At 44.9% G+C, this 11656-nt stretch overlaps 1 long non-coding RNA gene across 1 annotated transcript in view; it reads right to left on the bottom strand.

Annotated features, from left to right (window-relative positions):
• Positions 1–621: 621 nt before the first annotated feature.
• Positions 622–11656, bottom strand: part of LOC147017215 (uncharacterized) — a 12647-nt gene continuing 1612 nt past the window's right edge. The window contains exons 2-3 of the long non-coding RNA XR_015049730.1: positions 875–937; positions 622–684 (exon numbers count right to left, since the gene is read on the bottom strand). This is a non-coding gene — a long non-coding RNA (uncharacterized LOC147017215). The remainder of the gene's footprint in view (positions 685–874; positions 938–11656) is intronic.

Raw genomic sequence — 11656 nt, forward strand, 5'->3', positions numbered from 1 at the left:
TACCCTCTGTGTGGGTACTTAGGTAGGTCGAATTTGGCGAACAACCCTATCACACGCGGGGGGCCGATTGGCACGATCGTGGTGAGGCCGAAAGGCCCACCCGTGACTAGTTCCTGGCGTTAGTCCGAGAAGGTCACGACAGAATTGTCCGTCCGGTGGGCGACGTGCCGCGATTCGAGTTACGTGGCCGCTCGCACGCCGGCGGGCGCGAATTCGCAACAATATACTACGTTAGATATAGGATGGTTATATGCAACATAACATGGTTATATGCAACATGGTGTAATCAGAGGTATATCTATCATGCTATATTCATAGGTTATCTCACATGGCATAAAATGAGAGGAGAAAAAAAACATACAAAAAATAAATAAATAAAACATTGGTTTGCTGAGCCAAGTTCATTTCGATTCAACGCAAGTAAACCCGAGTTGAGCTCAATTAATTGTCAACCCACCACAATATGGAGTAAAAGCAGTCAAATGTGACCAAAGTAGAGAAACGTATAACTCAGGTTTAGGTAGTGCAAATGGCACATTTAAAATGCTTCTTTTTTACGCATGGCTCCGAATGGCTCAATTTCTTTATGCTGCCGTAACTGAGGTTTTGGTCCCTGTGACACCACATGCTTCGACTCCGTGGGCTTCACAGCATATCGTGGGCCTGCCATTTCTTGCACGGCAGCTTTTCTCATATGTAACAAGCAGGAATTGCAACAAGCAGAAAACTAAAATGTAGCATTGGACGCCATCTTCGGCTCGTTTCAAACAGTGCTGCAGCCATGTCACGGCAAAGAGAAAAACCGCCTTCCTTCCCAGACATGTGCACACCCTTCATGCAAGCAGGGCGTACGGTCAGCACCCGTTGTGCTCACTTTTTGGCATGAGGCACGAGCTTCAGCAGCATCAGACTTTCCTTGGCTCACAGCTCTGGAAACCTGCGGAAAACGATGAAACATCACTTGGCCATCTAATTGGAGCATATGCGTGCGCCTCACGTCGTGATAATGAAACCACGTGGGCAAACGAGGAACTATGGGAGGGGCACGAGGGCACACAGAGGACCTTTTGTTATCAGGCGAATGGAAAGTTTAAACTAACAAGATTCCTCGGTTTCCGAAACTGATGGCCGGTAATACCGTGGAATGGAAGCAAGCCAGGAGTGTTGCATGAAGTCTTTACTAATAGGTTGTTGTTTGCAACACCACCATGCTGTTCAACTTAATTGTGACAACACTGCGTCACCATAGCAGATGGACATGTATGGAGTGGAACAAACCGTGCAATTTACATTTGGCTATGATATATGTGCGTGACCTCGTGGTGAGGATGTTGGAATGAAAGCACGAAGATTGCCGTTTGAAATTCAGCTGTGTGATAAGGATTTGGATGCTGAACATCTGGAGACTTTGGGTCGGCTTCAAAAGATTCATTTTCGGTGAAAATGCATTTGGTTAGAACAGGAGTTTGGAATTTGTTCAGTGTGCTCACCTGTTCTTTGAGAACGACACCGTGGAATCTTTAACGTGTCCCAAATAATGGCAGCAGATGGGAAGCCCAGTTTAACATCCAGCCGATTGGGATGAACACCAGCGAGGTTGACAGTTTAAACCTGGGTCGAGATTCAAACTCAGGATAAACAGCTCAGAGGCGAATGCTCCTACCTAGATAGAGCATCAGCCCACTCGAGGTCAATTTTACTCAAACATGAAGATAAATCCCAGACCAAGACACCTCAGAAGAATCACGTTACCAGCCAAGCTGTATTTCTGCCTCCATTTTGTGCAATGTTTCCAGAGTGACATTGCCATAATCGACAAGCTAATGCATCCAGAGCAGACGTGGAGTCGGCCTTGAATCACATGATTCTGAAATATTCTCACAGAGACCTGACAATAACGTCACCCGACCTCCAAGGCTCTCTCTCAGGCTCTCTCTCAGGCTCTCTCTCTCTCTCTCGCTCTCTCTCTCTCTCTCTCTCTCTCTCTGAAATCTATTCTTTTTTATTAACTACTGTCATCTCCCGTTACAGAAAGATACTCAATGAAATGACATTTCAAATGACTCAAAATTAGTTGAACAATTACCTTTTTCAAGACTGCTGTGTCATGTTCGGGTTTCTACCTCCCAAGTCTCTCTTTGAGTCGAGAAATATAAAAAAAATTGAACTAAATTTTTTGGGGATGCAGAGTCAAGGCTCTTGGGAGAGTGAGAACACAGAATGAATCAGGATGAAACAGAGCAAAAGGACTAGTACAAAGAGAATGGGGAAATGCCAACAGCAGGGCTGAAGGCCAAAACAGACAGAGACGGAAAACAAGGAATGTGGGTAAGAATGACTGGTACGACGCAGGGGGGCAGACAGACAATATGGATACAAAAGGCAAACTCTCAGGAAGGAGAAAAGGAAATTTGGAGGGGGGGAGGAACGAGGATAGGTTAAAGGGGGTAGAAAATATCATGGCTTTGGATGGGGGATGATCAGGGAACAGGATGGGGGAACAGCTGTCTTGAAAACCTGGAGGGATGAATGAAGAAAGCCAGGCAGGGGAAAAGAGGTTTGAATAGGTGAGCAGTGAATCTGCATTTTAGGAGTTTCACAAGAAGGGGGTTAACGGCAGACGGTGTGTGTCCTGCAGAAAACTGGTGAGGGGTTTGGGGGGGGGGGACACAGCACGGAAAGAGCATATTTGAAGTTTCAAGTACATTTTTTCCACAATTCCCCAAAAAAAATTAATACAAACTTTCTCAGGAAGAACAAACAAAACAGTCTACAAAAAAATACAAATCAAAATGAATCATCAAAATGACAAATGTGTATGTAATTAATAATTAATGAGTGTGGAGGAGTCTATGTAAAAAGCTGGGCTTGTTGTACATAGATTCCAGATGGAATACATAAAGCAGAGGGTGCAGGAGCAGAAAGAAAGTGGTCGAAGACAGAGACCACCAACCTGTCTGGGATGGGAAAGTGGTACAGACTCAGCTTCATCGCGGGAGATATTCTGACACAAGTCCAAGTCTCTGTCTCGTGGATTAGAGAGAGTCCGGTCCAGAGTGGGAGGTTGCGGTCATTACTTCATCCACAAAGCAAAATTACCATTGCAATTTATGTTAAACACGTGGGTCGCAATACACAAGAGGGGAAAAATAAAAGTTGAGAAACTATAAAAAAATGTTTACAATTAGCAGGAAAAAAAAAAAATCTAATTCCTCCCCAAAATGCCCTCCACCCTCTCCACCCACTACCCTTCCACCTCCATACCTTGAAATGGTCTACATTGCAATCACCAAATTTCTCAGAGGTAACAAGCTGGCCGATCTACTTGACTATAGATCATCTCCGGGGATGTATCAATGCTTGAAGAGAAACAGAAATTAAATTAAAAGGCTCGATGCAACACACCCCCGTTATGTGTAGCCATGCAAAACCAGAAGCACCACAGCCGCTCGACCCCAGAGACCTTTATAATGAAATGTACACTGTATACTCCTGCAGACAGGGTCGGCAGTCTCTCTGGGCCTGCTCAACGGGAATTATTCTCATGCTTTTTCTCCCCGGCTCCCACCTTGCATCCTGTACCAGATGTTGACCAGCCCAACGCCGGCACATTTTACAGTTTCGGCAAGCAGGGGCCTGGGCTGGTGTACTCATGGCAGTACAATGGGTAGCCATTGTGCTGTGTACCCACCCGAGAAAAATAAAATAAAAAAGAGACTTTGCACAAAGGTTTGCAAGCAGCCAGTTCCGAAAAGCAAGTGTAGTTTGAATTCGCAGATCTGAAACATACTTGTGTGGTCATATTCCCCTCCCCCCACCAGCTTTACTCACCCTTGCCTTACCAACCCCTTTACCTCCAATTTCATCTTTATCTGCCTTTAACAGCCTAAAACACCACATTCTCCCATTGGACCTCAAAGCTCACTTTTCATGGTAGTGAGGGCTGCCACAGCTCGGTGCCGAATATTTTCCTTCGGAGCACCGAGTGTCGGCAGTTTAGCACAACAGAGGCGTTCATTGTGACCCTGCCGCCGCTCTCAAGCTACCCTGGAAAGAAGCAGCAGGTGGTGTTCGTCCTGGATCGAGAACAGGTCTCAGCAGACCTACCACCAGCCTCCTGCATGCCTGTTTGTCTTGGCAGGCCGCAAGGGCCTTGGGAGCTTGGCTGCACGGCGGGGGGGCACTTGGCTAGGCCGCTAGCATTCCCCGGCACTCGCCTCAGCAGCCGTCCGGGTCTAAAGTAAACAACATCGGAGGAAACCCCGTCTAGACGTGACCGCTGGGCCAGATTAATGCTGGGGTTGGCCCTCAGAGATGCTAATGCTATCAAACAAGATGGAGGCCTATCACGACAGCCTTACTTGAGTAGCGTCTAATCATTTTAAAGCGCCTTACAAAGAGAGATAAATAATGGTGTCCATTGTTGCTCTGCCTGCACTGATAAACCATGGCTGTGACATTGATACACCAAAAGACCTCTTTCATCACGAAAAAAAAAACTAGCAAAGTGACCACCAACGATCTGCTCGGCATAATGACAACAGCTCTTGGCTACCTTTGTTGAAAATATTGCACGCCACGATGGCCTGTTATTAAAACGCATCAGGGAAAAGAAAATCTGGGGCTTTTGTGTATGGAGGGGCTAACAAATTACAGCTGCCGTTTTTGGCAGAACTCTGCAGGATGCTGTGTACACGTGGAGAGACCCTGGGCCTTTTCATGACAGAGGCGCCCAGTTGGGACGCCACCCACAATGTGTGGCCAGCGTACAAACCACTGGTGTTGTTGTGCCGAAAGATTGGGACTTCTTTTATTGCAAACAACTGACATCCAATCTGCAAGATTATCATTTCTCAATTGCTAATTGAAGGCAGGAAGACAGAGGCGGATGTTAAGATGAGGTTGGGGGTTAGAGTGCTGGAGGGGGTTGAGGGGGGATGTACTTGATGGGAACGTCTGAAGAGCAAGGGGCGGCCCTCATCGTTACCCCTGTGATTACGAGCCAGCCATGTGGTTCCCTTTACGGTAATGACAGTGGATTGAACTTTTTAAATTAATTTGCTGGAAACTATTGCTTGTGAATGACCAATCACAGCAATTCTTTGTGGCTGGCTCTTCTCGTGCATTTGGCGGAAGGTTATAAAACCAGGATTTGAAAGCCTTATTGCATGCGTGTGTGGTTAAAGCTTCATTGCAGTGGCTTCCATGGCATTCCTCTAAATTCTGCACACGATTCCAGGAGAGGATGCCGTCATTATCCAAGAATGATGTCGACAAAATAGCTGTGACAGGAACACGCACAAACATATACATATACGCACGAGGATATACAAGGGGGCGTTCGAAAGGTTATACGAACGAGATATTCACAATAGACCAATGTATGGCAAGATTTTTGTTTTTCAATACATTATATAAATAATTAGTAAGATAATATTTAAATGTATTTTTTGTAATTGATTCAAACCTCATTACACCTTTTTGACGCATCTAACGATTGTGAGCATTTCATCAGTAAATCCTTTGGAACACTCCAGGTGTCCTGCACAAACGTGTGCATATATACACACACACACAAGTCATGCTTGCCCTTCACAAATGAACACCGTCATTTAAAAACCTGGGAAAGTGGATTTGTTTATGAAGTAGAGGAGCTGCTGAACCAAACAACAACCACGCTCTGAGTTAGCAAGCGGTCTACAGTAATCTGGAGTCGAGGGGAATCCAAGGAGACCATACCACTTGTTTCCTGCAGTTTTCGGCAGGAATATATAATTCGTTCAGGTTACTCACAATAACTTGCCAACTCTTTGTGAAGGTCAGTGGGAGTCCTCAACATTCACTCCTGTCCAATACTGGAAGAAGTGTTCACCAGCTTCGCATCCTTCCAATGGATCGCAACCTCGCCCTGCACGCAAAGCCGTTTATAGCTGGCTCTGGAGTCGAACCCAGGATAGACAGCTCAGAGGTGCGTACACGTATCTCCAACGTATCCCACCGGCCACGTGGAACTTCGGAACAAGATGACGAGCTTAAGGTGATTTCTCAAACTTGTCGAGTATTAGCAATTTCCGTTCCTTGCCACTGTTTATTATAAAAGACTTTATTTTATCCAGAGGTCAAAGTTCATCTTAGAGTTTAAAGAGTTATCTCATATCCAGTACTTTAAGAGCGCAACAACAGGACTATTTCATTGATTCGTTTGACTGATGATGTGAAATTAATTTCTAACAGCTTTGTTGAACACCACATAGCATATCTCTATCTATCTATCTATCTCTATCTCTATCTCTCTAAAGAATACCCATTATGAGATCGTATGGTGTTGTATTGTGCGCCATATAATGTGCCTTTCGTTTCACATTTTGGTTTTGCTCATTTACATGACAGCAGCTTTGTTTGTGCTTCCTTTGCGTTGAAATTCGGAATTTCTGTCAATGTTTTGTTGTCTGTCTGACTTGGTGTCTTGAGGATCGTTGTATTTTAAACGATCCTTGGTGACTCGAGGATCTTCTGAAGTAACAGGTGGCATCTTGATCTCCCCTCCCCTGCTCACATGGAGTCAATGCGAGGTCATATGGATGAACCATCATGTATACTGAATCAATTATTTCTTCTCAAGACTTTCCTGCACTGTGCTCTGACCCCACAAAGAGGTAAAGTGTGGGAGATAAGAGAGAAAACGGATGTTCATTGGGGGTTGGGCTTCTCAAAGATTATGGAATATCTGGCCATGGCTGCAGGAACACAGAGTCACTAGATGTACAAGGGGTGAGTAAACAGTGGTGTAAAGGTCGTCATCGTCATTGGTGGTGTGTTGATCTTATTCTCCTTCCACCTTGACATCACAGAATTTCATATTGTACCATTTCGGAAATTTTGAAGTGACGTGTGAGAGAATCTTACAACATAATTGAAACAGTTTGCTGCTTGGCTTGAAATGCATCAAATTATATTCACTTGCTGTAATTTACATTGTGCGCATGGTCATGGAGCGATGCTTGTGGGATAATAAACTAAACACATTTATTTTATGTAGCCAGCATTTCTCTGGATTTCCTTAGCTTGTGCACATCCATGTGAAAGGGCCAACTGACCAGTTGGTTTTCAACCTCCAAACAAGAACCCTTGATGCTGGATTGTGACAACATTGTATCATATGGGTGTACGATTCGAATTACTCGCCAACCCCTCCCCCCCACCCCCTTCCAGCACCATACACCCCACATCCCTCCCCTCCAAGCCTAGCTTGGATAATACACACCATGAAGCAAGCTTACAGATTATCAGACATTACAAATCAAAATTTCAGGATTTTTGAGGGCACCATCACATCCTCCACCACCACCCTTTCTGGAAACACCATGTACAGATACCACTTACACTGAAACTGCTGCCAACTGAAGTTGAGAAAATATGAATTAAAGGCACATCATGGAAGGAAAATATCAATGTAAGGTAGGTACTTCAAAATATATAAACTTCATCTGATGCCATGCATCCTTGAGAGACAATACGCACATTCAGCAATTCCACGGCTTGACACAGCCTCGACTGTTTCTTCAGCAAGAAATTTTAAATTATTGGGAAAGGAAGATGGAGAGAAACACGTAAAATGATGCCAGGTGGTTGTCTTGCTGATCACCTATCATCTTGTGTGAAATTGTTTTAAGCACAAAGCTGTGTGATTTTCATAGAGATATGAAAGTTTGTTTCCATATGGGAAATTTTGATGCATTGTGCTGAGCTGGTACAGGTATGGTTTTCTATCTATCGACGTAGAATGAGCGATGCTGTGAATAAGGAAGTTGATAATTCAATGAACAAAGACAGATCAAGGAACAGTGGCAAAGAACAGGGGTGGGGGTGGGGAGGGTGGGCTTCACTGGGTCTTTAATTTTAAAAAGATTATGTATATCGTTAATAATTTACATTGCAAGCAATTTCACAATGTGCACCCCCCCCCAAAAAAAAATTGTTACACGTCTTATAATGTTCATGTCCTCCCCCCTGCCCCCAAATTATATGGACCATACAATGTGCATTCCTCCACCCCCTCATGTATTGTGCACCCCCTCCAAAATGTTATGGGCAATACAATGTACATGCCCCCACTGCCAATCAAGTATTATGGGTCATACAAGGTGCACCCCTCCCCGCCCCACTAAGATATATGGGCTGCATAATGTGAATTTTTTTTCAATGTGAATCTTCCTCAAGTGTCAAGGGGCCCCAGGTCTTACAGGCCAAATATACGAAGTTAGTCAAGGAGCGAGGTGACTTTTATTCAAGATGGAAGGTGCAGATGTTTAAGGGTGCCAGTGGTGTAGAGTAGGGTTGGCAGATCCCAGAAACCCAATTCTTAATTTGCGCCAGTGGTGGGTGTGGTGGGTGTGGTAGGTGGCGCCACCCAAATCCAAGATGCCTGCATCGATATAGGCTAAAACCAATATTGTCATACATCAAGTAATACTAGGCCGATTCCAATGATCTTGGTATGCATTCTGATAGTTTTGGGTATTCCCAATCTAATGGGGAGGGTGCCATTATCATCCAAGGTCAATGTCATGAGATAAAGGTCAATATCATAGGTTTTTGGCCAATTTTATGCCTGTTTGATCTTGACCCCTTGATTCAAGGTCAAATTTGATGACATGAATGATTCCCCATACATGATTTCCTATTAGTGCCTAAAGTGCAAATACCAATCCAGTGTCATTTGACAGGGATAAGTACATTGAATGAAAAAAATATAACCTTAAGGTCCACGCTCACTGACCCGATCGACCCCCAACCTGCCCCTGACCGGCCCACCCGAACTGCCCCCCCCCCCGAGCATCTGGTCGGGGACAGTCGACTATGCTCGGATGCGGTCGTCGAGTTTTCAACATGATCAAAATTGTGGGGTTGGTTGGGTAGGCCGGGTGTCATTAACCCTCTCCTCTGGGCCTCCCTCATGCCCTCTTCTCCTCCTCTCCTCATGCCGTCTTCTCCTCCTCTCCTCATGCCATCTTCTCCCCCTCTCGTCATGCCCTCTCCTCCCCCTCTCTTGGAAGAGAGGAGGAAAGGGAGAGGAGAGGGAGGAGGAAATGGAGGAAGAGGCCAGGATGAGGAGAGGCCAGGATGAGGAGATGCCAGGATTAGGAGAGGCTAGGATGAGGAGAGGCCAGGGTGAGGAGAGGGGTTGAGGAGAGGCCAGGATTAGGAGAGGCTAGGATGAGGAGAGGCCAGGATGAGGAGAGGCGTTGAGGAGAGGCCACGATGAGGAGAGGCATTGAGGAGAGGCCAGGATGAGGAGAGGGGATATGGAGAGGGGGAGGAGGAGAGGGGGAGGAGGGGAGGGGGAGGAAAGGGGGTGGAGAGCAAGGAGGAAAGTGGGAGGAGAGGCCGGGAGGAGAGCCTGGGAGGAGGAGAGGGGAAGAGGAAGGAGAGGGAAGAGGACTGGCCTCCAACCTGCCAGACCTGCGCCTGACCTCCCTCGACCTGCCAGATGTGGCAGTCGGTCCAGTCTGGGTCAGTCGGCCCAGGTCGGGCAGGTCGGTGGGGCAGTTCGAGTGGGCTGGTCGGGGGCAGATATGGCCAGTGGGCGAGGGCCTTAAGAATAGGATTTGTGGTGGAAAGCTTATTTCGGCCTAAGTCACATTTGCCACGGCGGCCGAGGGTTCTCCAAAATCTACGGCCACTAGCAATTATACGGCGGCCGCAGTATTTCCATGGTCACACAATGTAGCAGTCACATATGTTTTTATTTTTCGGGGAGCCGCACGGTGTATTTATAAATTGTGGAGACCGAAAACGTGGTGGTGCCATACTGTCTTTGATTTGATGTCGCACGGTGACCTTAAGGAGCCCTGCAGTGGCCATATAATTTTCAAGGCAGATGCAAGGTAGCCTCAAGGTGCCCGCAAGGCGACCACAGGGGGCCCTAAGGCGAACGTGCGGCCAGACGGACGGTAAAGAGTGGGTCAATTTTTTTTATTATTATTTTTTTACCAGTTTTTTTGTTTCGGCTTGGCGAATTGCTACGGCGAACGTAGAAATGAAAAAAGTTATAACTCCGCGTTATAATTCCACGGCGACCCCTACGGCCTGTAAAAGATAGCCAAATGGCATAGGGCCACCCTGAGGCCACCTCAGAAACTCTACGGCCGCCGCACATTTCTGTCAATTCAGAGGGCGTACGGCCGCCGTATCCTCGCCGTAGAGCAAATGTGACTTAAGCCTTAAGAACAAGGTTCATTAGATTTATAGGTATGGCAGATTTTACATATATAGTTCATTTGTAACCATTACAGTCATTATCACAAAGTGTAGATCTCGTGACTTGGCATTTTATATAATTTTGTACTCATCAAAAATGTGTTCTGATTGGAAAAGGTGAGTCTTAAAAAAAGAATAAGAAAAAATTAATTTTCAAATAAATTTATTTTTGACCACCTGCATGAATTTTTCTAGAAAATAAACAAATTGTTAATTGTTATGGTTTGCATGACAACGCCCCCACTACAATCTGTTTCGATATATTACCTAACCTATTTACCACCACCATGCATATATACATATAGAACTAATCTACCACTTTGTATAAATTTAGGGATCTATTTTATCGATCACCACCATGGATATGCATAATTGACTAATTAAAATAAAACCCACATTGAGAAAATTCTGTTTTCATACTGACAGGGTTGGTTTAAGTTCAATGAATGGTATTGCGTTGTTATCAGAGTTCGTCTTCATCTGATGAAGACACATTGAGGTCATCATCAGAGCTTTCTTGATGTGAGTGATCCTCTTCCTCTGGAACCAGTGACTCTGGAAGCTGTTGACCAACAAACCAAATGATTTCATACTGCTCTTCATGGAACTCCCAGGCATCATTTGAAGATGGATGCTGATTTAATTCTGATAAATCAGCATTGGCCCACATCCTTGCACCAAATGATGACCGTTTTATGTGTTGGGAAATTTCTAATTCGCAGGGAGGAATCATGCTACCATCAATTCCCTTCAGCTTTGCTAGTGCATTCCGAGATCTAGCTTTTGGTCCATATGCCTTTTCAAAGACATTATAGCGATGGTAATTCAGTGACATGACTTTTCCTTTAGCCCCATACATCTGAACTGTATATGTCTTAAGGATTTCTATGTCCGGGTCAGTCAGCGAACCTCTAGCCATTTGTGAAAATGCTAATGCTTATGGCTGTTTGACCTTGACCCCTTGATTCAAGGTCAAATCTGATGGCATGAAATGATTCCCCATACATGATTTCCTATTAGTGCCTAATACATGCCTAAGCCCTCAGACCAACATTTAAAACATTACAGGGACTATTTAAAAAAGGGGGGGGGGACCCATTCCCAGAAATGGAGGAATTCCCCCTTTAGTCCAAAAATAGTCAAATTTCCGATAAATTTTGCACTAGATTTCTTATTTCCTCATAAAAACATTCCATTTTGTTAATTATACATGTTCTTGGTACTGTTATGCATTATATTTATCCATTATTTCACGTTGAAACTCTTTAAAATGTTCAAAATCTTCCCTTATTTGTTGTTGCCAAGTTGCTGGAACTCTGCATGACACTTGAATTTGTCAGAAATTTGTCACATGACATAAGGGGGTGATCCCAAATTGATGTATAGCTTACTTTAA

This window comes from Eptatretus burgeri, chromosome 11, assembly GCF_056783735.1.
Source record: "Eptatretus burgeri isolate ZD-2024b chromosome 11, Ebu_testis_v1, whole genome shotgun sequence".
In the NCBI taxonomy this organism is placed as follows: domain Eukaryota; kingdom Metazoa; phylum Chordata; class Myxini; order Myxiniformes; family Myxinidae; genus Eptatretus; species Eptatretus burgeri.